The sequence below is a fragment of the Cimex lectularius genome, unplaced genomic scaffold (genome assembly GCF_000648675.2).
Source record: "Cimex lectularius strain Harlan isolate CLEC.00 unplaced genomic scaffold, Clec_2.1 scaffold145, whole genome shotgun sequence".
In the NCBI taxonomy this organism is placed as follows: Eukaryota; Metazoa; Arthropoda; class Insecta; order Hemiptera; family Cimicidae; genus Cimex; species Cimex lectularius.
The window spans coordinates 592,976-605,048 of NW_019392922.1; positions in this window are offsets into that span (position 1 = coordinate 592,976).

The window sequence follows — 12,073 nt, forward strand, 5'->3', positions numbered from 1 at the left end:
AAATCTTTTTGATATTGAATAAGAAAGAAGTAAAAAAAAAGACCATTCCATATATCGTACCTATGAAAAAAATTACATGAAAAGGAAAATATCAAAAATAGGCGGATTCATAAATAATCAGCATGAAAAGTTTAGCACTTTCCGTCCTTGAACTTAGGAACTTTCTGAAGGCCCAATTGTATATTAGGAAGTATGTCTGTAAGCTTATTATTCGTAAAATATTATTATGTGATATTATTTTTTTTGATACTAGCGTGAATTTTGTGGATCTTTCACCTACTACCTCGACGAATAGCGAGTAATCTGGGGTACTTTGGATGAAGTATTTTGTGTATGAATGTAATTTATTAGTTAAATTAATTATTCTTTTTGTCTAAGGTCTTGGTTGAAATGAAAAAGCTAGTGTCACGAGCGGGATTCGAACCACGACCTTCGGCTGAATATGCCACTGCTCTAACCACTTGAGCTATCGTGACTTCGATCCACTCGGACACCAACTCTTCATTTCAACCTAAAATCTTTCGAATTTTCAGTAGGTTCGAATCCCGCTCGTGGCACTAGCTTTTACATCTCAACCAAGACCTTAGATAAAAAGAACAATTGACCGAAATAATTAATATGTCCGCTAAACATATCGCACAACCAACCACAAGAAAAGTAACAACTCAACAAAAGAAAATTTTAAAGGAGAGACAGACGAACGTTTACGTTTTTGACTTATGTAGTACATGCCATTGCGGTTGTTGTCCAAAAAACTGTTAGGATCCATCAATATTATCTTTTGTTTGTCCAAGACTTAAGCGAAAACACAAAATTTTAAAAATCCAGCTGTACAACCCGCAAAGAGTCCGTCTTTTTCGAGACCATACCTTGATACAGAGAGTTCGCGAATGAAAAAGTAGCCGATACTTCTAACAGTAGAAATTAAAATAATTCTAAAATTATTAAAACTTTGTTCTCACAATGAAGAGAAAAACACATCATGAGCTTCTTTTTTCGCATAAAATACAATTATGGTCTTTCAGTATTTACAATATTTCGATTTTCTGTAACATTTTTGGCCTGTAACTTTGAAAGTGGGGATTCATGCTTTCCAGATTCGTTACTGAAATCTGAAGAGCCAGAACTATTAGCATTAGCAAAGAGAAGATCCAATACCCAAACACTTCCCCCTAAAAGAGTTGCCAAAGGGGTGGAATTTGAAAACTAACAGACTTCATTACCATTATTGACGGCGATTTCCTCCTTGTTTGTTGTCAACGAATTTAGTATCGGTTTTGCCAAGTGCTGTAAAATTAATTTTTATAAATATTTAAAAAAAAAATATATATATTATCTAAATCATGAATGTTTCAATGCTAGAAGTTGCGATCGCTTGTCACGCTTGAGTATTATATTAAAAAGATGTATCGGGTATTATACCAACAGTAAGTTATTCTGGAGTAGCATAAAACCTTTTACTAAACAAGAAGAAAACTGACCTAACTAGAAACGTGCAACTTTCCTTCAAAAATATTTCACCGATGCTGTAAAGGTGGACACAGGACTATGATATTCCACTTTTGGCGAATGGAGTTCCCGCCAATTTGTGACACAAGCTACTGGCAGCTAAGAGTCAACTGGACGTCATTTATCCTTAAAAAAACCTTAAATAATCCAGTTTTTAGAATTTTTCGACTTGTGCCACTTTTCTTGTGGGTGTTCGATATACGGATTAATGTAATTTATTAGGGTGAATGGAAAAAGCCGATTAACTAGAAGAATATCGAGTACTGTGTGGTAGCACGAATGAAGTCTCGTGTGCACGAATGTAATTAAATTAGCGTGAGCGGGGTGGCTCCTTTCCGAATTATCACCAGGAATATCGCTTACTCTGAGGCAGTGTGAATGAAGTCTGCTGTGTGTAAATGTTATCTATTGCCGTGAACGAAAAGGTTTTTTTTCAGTATTACCGAGAAATGTCGAGTGTGCTTGCATGGGAATGAAGCCTTGTGTATGTGTAAAAGTGACCACCAGAAGAACCCTAGGCAAATCTTGGGGATTAAAACCGAAAATGCCCTATTGGCTACACACGGCAGTAATAAAACCCAGAATAACCTATGGATCACTAATCAGTGGAACAAAGCTCAACAAAAAATAGCTACCTAAACATTAGGCAGCGTTCAAGGACTATGTTTCACAGGGGTAATGAGAACAACCCTTACAAATGCATTAGAAACCTACCTCCACTGGAAATATTCATACAAGGAGAGGCTAGGAAAAGCTCACTTAGGCTCCAGAAATAATTAAATTGGAAAGGAACTAAACAATTCGGGCATACAACCATAATCAACAAAATCAGACACCCATTATTAGAAATGGGGACTGACCACATGATCCCGGAAACAATCTTCACAACTTCCTATAAAGTCTCAACGGACTATAAAGGAGAGGAAGAACACAGGAGAGCATCAGATACAATAATATGGTACACAGATGGCTCCAAAACAAACGAAGTAACCGGATCAGGCGTTTTCTGTACAAGCCCGAAACATGAGCAATCAAACTCATTAGGGAAGTACACTTCGGTCTTTCAAGCGGAAATACATGCCATCAATGCTTGTGCCCTGAAAAATCATAAAAGAGGTTACATTGACAAAAAAATCCTCATAAAATCAGATAGCCAAGCAGCTATTAAAGCATTATCATGTAAAAGAATTACATCAAAATTTGTCAGTGTATGCATCCAAAACCTCCAAAACCTGGGGAAACGTAACAACATGATCTTGGGTGCCGAGGCACAGGGGAATTTTGGGTAATGAGAAAGCAGATAATCTGGCTAGTGACCATACATAGGCCACGAACCTATACTTGGGATAAAAAACAAATATAGAATCCTCCATCGCAGAATGGATCCAAACAAAACAAAAGGAGAAGTGGATAAACTCTAGCGACGCTAGACATAGTAAACTTATGATGAAACAACCCTCACCAAGACTGGCAAAAGCATTGCTGCAATTGGAGAGGGCCAAACTCAGAGGAGTGGTAGAACTACTAATCGGTCACTGGCATCTGAGAAAACATCTACACAACATGGGGATATACAACGATGATCCCATGAGGATTAGGAAACAGCCACTCATATCATCTTCGAATGCGAATCAACAGGTCAATGGAGACTCCACCTAGCATATGAAAAAACTTAGGAAATCAGATTGCAGCAGCGACAGTCAATGGCCTGATAATTCTAAGGAGAAGGATTGAGTCTATTCCACTGAACTAGGGAACTAGAAAGGTACAATAAGCCAAAAGACTGCAGTGCCTGGGGAGCGCAAACCCCCCTTCCTAGTATCCTTTTTACCATACCATGTGCAAAAGTAATTTAGTAGCGTGAATGGAGGGGATTTTTTTCACATGTCAAAAAACATCGAGTACTTGTTAGTTAGTAGTTTCTCAGTATGAATACTAACCAGACTAACTTGTTTTTGAATGTTTACATTTTTATTATAAGTGCAATGTTTGTTTTTTTATTTTTTTATGTTCGTGGTCATATCAACTTCGGGGTGCCGGTGTTTTTGACAAAAAATTCCATTTGTAAGTATTCGGGTTCGAATGCGGGGCCAGTATCATACAGTGATGAGCGCCGTATCAACGCCTTAACCGTTGCTTCTGATGCCCTTTTTTTATTATATGTATATTTTTATCCTGTACTGACCATTTCCTGAGGTTCGGACTGGCAATAGGTTCGGCTACCTTAAGACACAAAGCCTAATTAGCGTGAATGTAACTTTGACTGCAGCGTCAGAAAAAGAGTGTTAAGAAAGAATATAAAAGAATGGCAGAGAAGATGAGGACTGACGATGACCAATATATTGGGTTGTCCGGAAAATAATGCAGGATTTTAAGTTTTCATTAAAAAAAATCTATATAAAATATTCTGTTTACGTTTACAGGATTACTCATTTGTATGAATNCTTTATCAATTCTAAAAATTCTGAATTCTACTCAGACGGAATTAATAAGTTACCAACACGTTGGGAGAAATGTATTGAGAGTATGGGAAATTATTCTGATTAAAGAACATTGCTTTAAAGTAACTAGTTTCTTTTTTTTTTGTTTAATACCAAAATCCTGCATTATTTTCCGGACAACCCAATAGTTTGTCTAAAACTATCCACAGTATATTATGTATACAAGGGTTATGCCAGGATTTGAACTCAAAATTTATTTGTATTTAAAATAACTGAAAAACAATAATGAAAAATGACAATATTTCTCGAGCATTGAAGTGACATAAAAACATACTAAACTAGAATTTCGTTTTTCCTTGAAAATATGTGCATATTACAAATTTCTGGTTATTTCATAAGTTAAGAATAATCAGCAACCTTGTATTATGTATATTATTTAATTTTTTAAATAAGAAAAATATATTTTATTTTCAATTTTATGTTTTATGAGAGCCATATGCTTCTCCATGAAATTTACGGCTTACCTTTTGTAGACAGTTTGTGTTTTAATTAACGGGATGAACCTGGCCGTTAATACAAGTACATCACCGATATGAGCTATACATTGATAAACATGAATTATAATTTTGAGACAAGACGTACCTCGTAGTAGGATTGACCTTTGAACTCTAAACTAACTTACATCCTCTCCCATACGTCGCGACACACAGGCTAGATGTAATTACTTATCAACCGTGACAAGGCTGATATCTCGTAAATTATAATGCCATCTCTCATCGGCCGATGACATAGAATTAATATATAATCACCGGTGTAATTGAATCAGACTCGTGGCAGCTGATGTGGACAGCCTGAGGGTGTACAACCGAATTATACCCGTAGCCGTTGGAAGATTGTTATAAAACATTGTTAGAGAATGGTTCGGACCTGTTGAGAATTTCGCGAATGAATTATTCCTCTTTAAACTGTATTCTTCGGCGATTAGCTGGCTATTATTGCGGGCTGATCGCCTTGAACTGCGTGTAAAATGTTCTATATTGTTTCTTGTCGTCGTGATGCAAGGCCGTGATGTCATGTTGAAGGAGTGGTCACTGATGTCAGTTCTAAACCTAGGCAACACTCGACTTTATGTCCCAATCAATGCTAAAACTAGAAAAATGGAAATCCTATTAAAACGGGAAGTAACGACATTGAAATGCCACTTTCGACGTACAGCCTATAACAGTTCAATTACACGAATTTATGTCACTTCCATCTATTTATAACATATATCAAAGTCATGGCCGATTGAAAAATTTATACTCTTTAACTGATTTTATATTTAAATAATGTCATAAAGAATGTAAGACAAACGTTATACATTATTGTTTTAGCCTATCAGCATTGGCATAATCTTCATAACCGTTTACTTTAATAACATACTGCTAACTTTTAATGAAAGACAATTGGCCAAAATTATATAGTAAACACCTTGCACACAAATTAGTTAGGTTCTGTTATATTATCTCAATTTTGTCTTAACGTATGTTTAGTAGTAATAATTGAAGGGGGTCACTACTAAAATCTCTCTTGAGCAGAAGCAGTATGGCCCGAGTGCGTTACTTAACAATGGTCAAGATTTTGGCAGGGTTTGGCACCCGGGCTCTTGTGGAAGCTGAAAGGCATCCTACCCAGTGCCTACCTAATCCTAAAACGTACCTGTCTGGCGTGTACGCTGAAGTAAGACAGGGAGCAGGGATATCCTCTATCTGGCCTATCCAAGCTAGTGTCCCACAAGGAACATTTTTGGACCTCTTCTTTACACGATATATACTGCTGACAATTCTCTCCACTTTCGTTAACGATAGAGCCATCTCGCAGTCACCCCATGCAGAAGCATTCAAAACCAGTTGGTCCAAAAAGTGGAGAATTAGAATAAATGCAACGAAGTGCCAATACATTTATTTCGCACCCAGAGGTTTTATAGTACCACCAGTTTACTTTAACTGCATTTCATCACCCCCAGTCGAACACGTACTTTACTTGGGACATCACCTGGACAAACGACTTGGCTCCGCACACTAGACTAAAACGATACGAACTAAAGAGACATTACATACTGTTATTACCACCACTCGACAGACGATCCAAATTTCCTCTTTACTACAAAAGCTTGATATACCATGGTTCCCAATCCTATGTGGAATGTGAGGTGTTTAGTCACCGTTAATTAATGATTATTTGGAGATCGTGAGATGCGGTCTGGTGTGATGTAGGTTCAGAAAAACATTTTCTTTATCATGCCAACGTTTCGATCTTTATTGAGGTCATCTTAAGGGCTCAATGTATTTGTTTTCCGTTCTTGAGGCACTCTCACCACAGTACACAGTAATGACACATCTACACAGAAAAACAAACACTTTGTGCCCTGAAGATGATCAACAAAAATCGAAACTTTGGCATGATAAAGGAAATATTTTTCTGAACCTACGTCACACCAGACCCCATCTCACGATCCCCTATATGGAATTATGGTATGGAATTCTGGGGGTCAACCAAGCATGCCAACGTATTCAAAGATTCCAATCAAAAGCCCTAATAAAAATTTTTGAAACCGAGAATTCATTATTCCCTTATTCAAGAAGTATGGAAAACCTATTAAGTTATTATTTATTTATTCTATAGGAGACTCACCACTGGGTCCTCACATGTTTTTTATATCAATTTTTGTTCTACTTATTTTTACTGTTGTAATTTAAAAAAGTCTTTCAACCAAACACCTACTTTAATCATTTTGAAATATTGAAGATGGATAAAAAATTTAATGATTTAGTTTTCTATTAAAAATTCAACTCCTTTCCTCAAATTCCTCCATTGGTTTTCTTAATCCTAACAGAAAGATCTGATTTAAAAAGATTAAGAGCAGTTCCATTAATGCCAATTTTAGGTTCTTTTTGAATTAGTGTTGTATGGTCAACAGTCTAATGCCTTCTTAATATTCAAAAATGCCTACAACTTTTTTCTAGCACCCAATTTTTGAGCAGTCAGAAAAGCTTGATCTACTGTTTTAATAGAAACTAAACCAAACTGATTATTATAAATTATATTATTTTTACAAAGAAATTTAATTACTCGATTTTTGATCAATTTTCCATGAATTTTGCTAAGAAAATTGTTAAAGAAATTGGTCGACAGCAATTGATATAAAATTTATCTCGATCTTTGCGCGAGGAACTCGTCTCACTCACGAGTGTGAACAAATATTAGTGCCACTGCTCAAACAATTTAATTAAAAAAAAAAGCAAAATCGGGACCTGATCCAAATAAATTAAACCAATAACCTTTTCAAAATACGATTATTCGGAGATCGTGAGATGCTGTCTGGTGTAACGTAGGTTTTAGAAAAACATTTTCTATATTGTGCCAACGTTTCGATCTTTATTGAGATCATCTTCAGGGCTCAAAGTGTTTGTTTTCTGTGTAGATGTGTCGTTACTATGTGTCGTGTTGAGGGTGCCTCAAGAACAGAAAAACATTTTGAGCCCAGAAGATAATCTCAATAAAAATCGAAACGTGGGCACGATAAGGAAATGTTTTTCTAAACCTACGTCACACCAGACCAGACCGCATCTCACGATGTCCAAATAATCATTAATTAACGGTCACTAAATACCACACACTTTTAAAATATGTGTATTAGAATTAAAAAAAAATAGAAATGCTTAGTATGTACGTAACTTCTTGCCATTAACAATTAATCAAAAAAAGATGTCTCCGACAACGTTGAGTAAAAGGTCCTTCTTCCTTCAGGGTCTCAACCAGCTCAGCTCGAAGTCTGCGGTTGGGGATTAACTATCCTAACTCAAAGGATAATCCTTGTAGTTAAAAAAATTGTTATAAATCCAATTAATTATTCTTTCTATGTAAGGTATTGGTTGAGATAAAAAAGTCAGTGTCACGAGCGGGATTCGAACCCACGACCTTCGGCTAAATACGCCGCTACTCCACTACTTGAGCTATCGTGACTTCGATCTACTCGGACATTAACTTCCCATCTCAACCCAACCTTTCGATTTTTTCCTCTTTTTGCCATTTTAAAATGTCGTGTAATCAGGATTGGATTCTCAGCGACTTATGAAGTGGCCACGGGGAGCTGTTTAGTGAAGTGATACCTCTTTTACTTATTAAATATTAATCCATTTTACGTTTTAGTGGTCAATGGACCAAGTTACTTCTTTCAATTAATTATTCTTTCTGTGTAAGGTCTTGATGGGGATATTTATGTTATGGTATTTTATCTCAAACAAGATTAAAAAGTAAAATTGTTATAAATTTTGATTCAGTTTTAAGTCTTGTAGTTTCAAGTTTTGTAGCCTTCAGCTTACTTCTATTTTCTATTTACGTTGCATAAGTTTTTTTTATGTTTCTGAATAATTATTTATTATACCAAATCGCGTTTTTGTAAATATTACATTTCGTTTGACATGAAAGGGAGAGGAAGGGTTGGGTCCGGAGTTGTAAGGTTTTCCGTGTTTCATTTATCCTCGAAAACGAGATTTGCCGAGACACCAAGCAAGGATTCTTTTATTCTGATGATGTTATAATCGATGTTCGAAGTGTTGAGAAAGCGTGTTTAACACGTAGGTCCCGACAGCGTTTCCTCGAAACTAGTTTTGTTCCACGCCAGAAGGAGAATGCCAACAAGTCACAAAAAAGGCAGAGATGTTCGAATTGCCCGGAGCTAGGCCTCTCCTAAAACTCCGAGGCCCCCTTCACCACCTGTAACCGAGCACGAAACGGAGAGCACGGACCAAACTTTTACGTGTGCTCAACGATTATTATAATAACAAACGTTGCGAGGCAATTCGTTATATCCGTACAGGAACCAGGCTCGGTTAGAAAAATTACCATAAAGACTTAATACTTGGCAAACAATTCAATTAATGTTTAAAAAACTTTCAGTACGCGTAGTTACGCGTAAGTTAAGTATTAGGTCACCGTTGTTCTTAATAATTTCAATTTCAGGCCCGGGAGGTGTTGAACTAGAAGTTTAATCGTTTCTAAACATTTTGTCTTTCTATTCTCGCAGTTTTTTAGTAATGGCAGTTGATATCTCTAGGTTTTATCCGTCCTGATTTGATTTAAACAGTCATAAACAATGTAGGATAAAGGAGACAGTTTATTTAATAAACTATTTCATATGATTGTATTTTTCCGACGGACATTGAAATAATAAAGTTTCAAGCCGTCATTCTTTAGATTCAACATCTACACGGTAGCTGGGGACGTGGAAACACAAGAGGTATCTCGTGAGATCGTGATCTCCCATTACCACGTGATCAGAGTGGATTCGCCGACAAACGAATTCGCCATTTTTATTATGAAACTAGGCAGTTCGCTTTGGTATAGATGTGGCCGCAGTGGACAATGGGGTCCGTAGGGGGCAGGGGCCACGACAAATCTTGCACGAGTCACGACCTTCCCTCGTGACCCTTTTGTTCATATTCTTCAATTGTTGTCAGACACAATGCTACCGTATCTGAAGAACAAGAGCTTCTCGTTCCTACCAATAGCCGCCCACTACACCGCCAACGCTGCTCTTTCTTATCGGCCTATTGCCAGGTCTCACCCCTACAACAAAAAGCCAGATGAAAAACAATCTCTCTTGACAAAAAAAAAGAAACCATAGTTAAAAAATATATCACGGTGTATAATTGATGTTCAAGTTTAGAATGAAAATATGAATTGCGCTTGAGGTCTGGTGGATGATGAAGTAGTTTGATCCTGGTCAGCATTCTCATTTGTTCTTCGTACACATGACATTTAATGATGGTAAAAAGAATAAGTGATTGAACATTTTCGTTTTAAAGCATGAAAGTTTGGTCCGTTGGAAAAGATCCGATCAAAGAAAAGGATTCGTTTGAAGAAACGGCAAGAGAAGCAAACCTGCATGGTAAAGCATATCACGACTAAAGTCACTAGGGGAATTCACGATGTTTATAAGATGTTAACCCGTGTTAACTCGAAAAGAGAAATGTCCAGTAAGATCGTGAACGCCTCCTGTTTTTTCTTAGCATGTCAAAAATTAATTTTTCCGCAATCCTGTGCGTGACGATTGGTAGAACCAAAAATAAAGCTATAACAGTCATTGAATGCTTGTTGTTGTTTGTTTTGGTTTTCTTTACGTGATAAATTGTAAGATGCCAGAAGTTAATAAAAAAAGGAAAATTAACCATTCTTTCATTCAAAATGCTATCTATGCACTCGAAAAGTACTAACAAATGACACGCTCATTTCGTGTCGACATACCTAACTTGTATTCTAACCTCTAACAGCCTACAACTTTATAGGATAGGTGATAGATCTATTATAAATGAGAGTATAAGGCAGGTCAGAAATTAACAAAAGAAATGTATTGGTTTGATTTAATTAATGCGTATTTAAGAATAAAAATTCGAGCAAACAAAAAAACAGCTGTTAAATTCATGGCTGCCATGTTGGTTGCCTACGCCCTAACAGATAGCAATGTGACTACATTTTCGACTTAACAGCTAACATTGGCCCTGGCCTGTTAGATCGTGCAATGTTAACTAGACGATTCTTACACGTCTACGTCATCATTTTTCTCGATCTAACAGGACTTAACAGTGTTAACAGGGTTAACACAAAGATCGTGAATACACCTATTATCATTTAAATTTTTCCGATAAAAAATTCATCGTACATTTTATGTCGAGGTTAGGCGACCATTTTTTAAAGAATTGTTGGTAGATTGGTGCAGCGAACTAAACAATATACGTGCAAGTATTGTAAATAGAAATCCGAATGTATAATAGCAGTGTTTAATCTGAACTTATCAGATCCTAAAAGATGTTTTACAAGCCACACTTACGAAATGTACACTCAAGCTTCATCATAAGAAACCGCAAGAGAAGCGAACTTGCATGGGAGAGCATACCACGACTAAAGTCACTATCGTCTATACTTTCCCAACCATCCTCGTTCCAAGTCCAACTAACCTTTATGTACTTTACTTTTAATGTTGATTGGGATTCGGGTTGTGGTCTTCAAACATACAATGCTATTATATCAACGCCCAAGGTTTCGACAAGTTTTATTGCCTTCTTCAGGGGATAGATACAAAGTCAAATCGTAAACACATTGCACATTCCACGATATGTATACAAACAAACTATATACATATATAATAAATAAATAAAAACCTCTTCTTAACAACCTCTTACATATATAGGCATTTTTTAAAACCAGTAACAATTACTTAATAAATAATATTCTTTTGGTACATAAATATCACAGGCGTTTGACTAGAAAATTGTGTTTATCACGTTATCAGGTGGGAGGTTCCCCACACTATCACCTAATGATAACAATCATTTCCCACAATTTTTAAAAACAAGATCTTAATTTCTAATACATTGGTAATTCTATGTTATCACAGCCTGTTATAATATATAAATAAATAAATAGATAAATAAATAAATAAATCTGTACGCAAGTATTGTTACGATCTTTTGATGATCTTTTTATTTATTTATTATATATGTATATAGTTTGTTTGTATACATATCGTGGAATGTGCAATGTGTTTACGATTTGACTTTGTATCTATCCCCTGAAGAAGGCAATAAAACTTGTCGAAACCTTGGGCGTTGATATAATAACATTGTATGTTTGAAGACCACAACCCGAATCCCAATCAACATCGAATGAAGGCTGGTTGATCGCACAACAATACTTTACTTTTAAGTACATTATTAGGAAAAAAAGGATTTATCCTAGGGAAAAGTGGGTGTCGCATTGAAATAAAGACACCCTGTATATCTTATACCACATATTCCGCATTTATCATCATATATTTTATGTCGAGGTTAGGCCACCATTTTGTTAAGAATTGTTGGTAGATTGGTGCAGTGAACTCAACAATATACCTGCAAGTAGTGTAAATAGAAATCCTAATGAATAATAGCGGTGTATAAACTGAACTTAGCAGATCCAAAAAGATATTTTACACATCTTACGAAATGTACACTCAAGCTTCATCATAATATGATTAACCATATGATTTTCTTTTTTTAAATACATGTATAAAAAAATTCTGCAACCATGATGGAAGTTTAATGCCA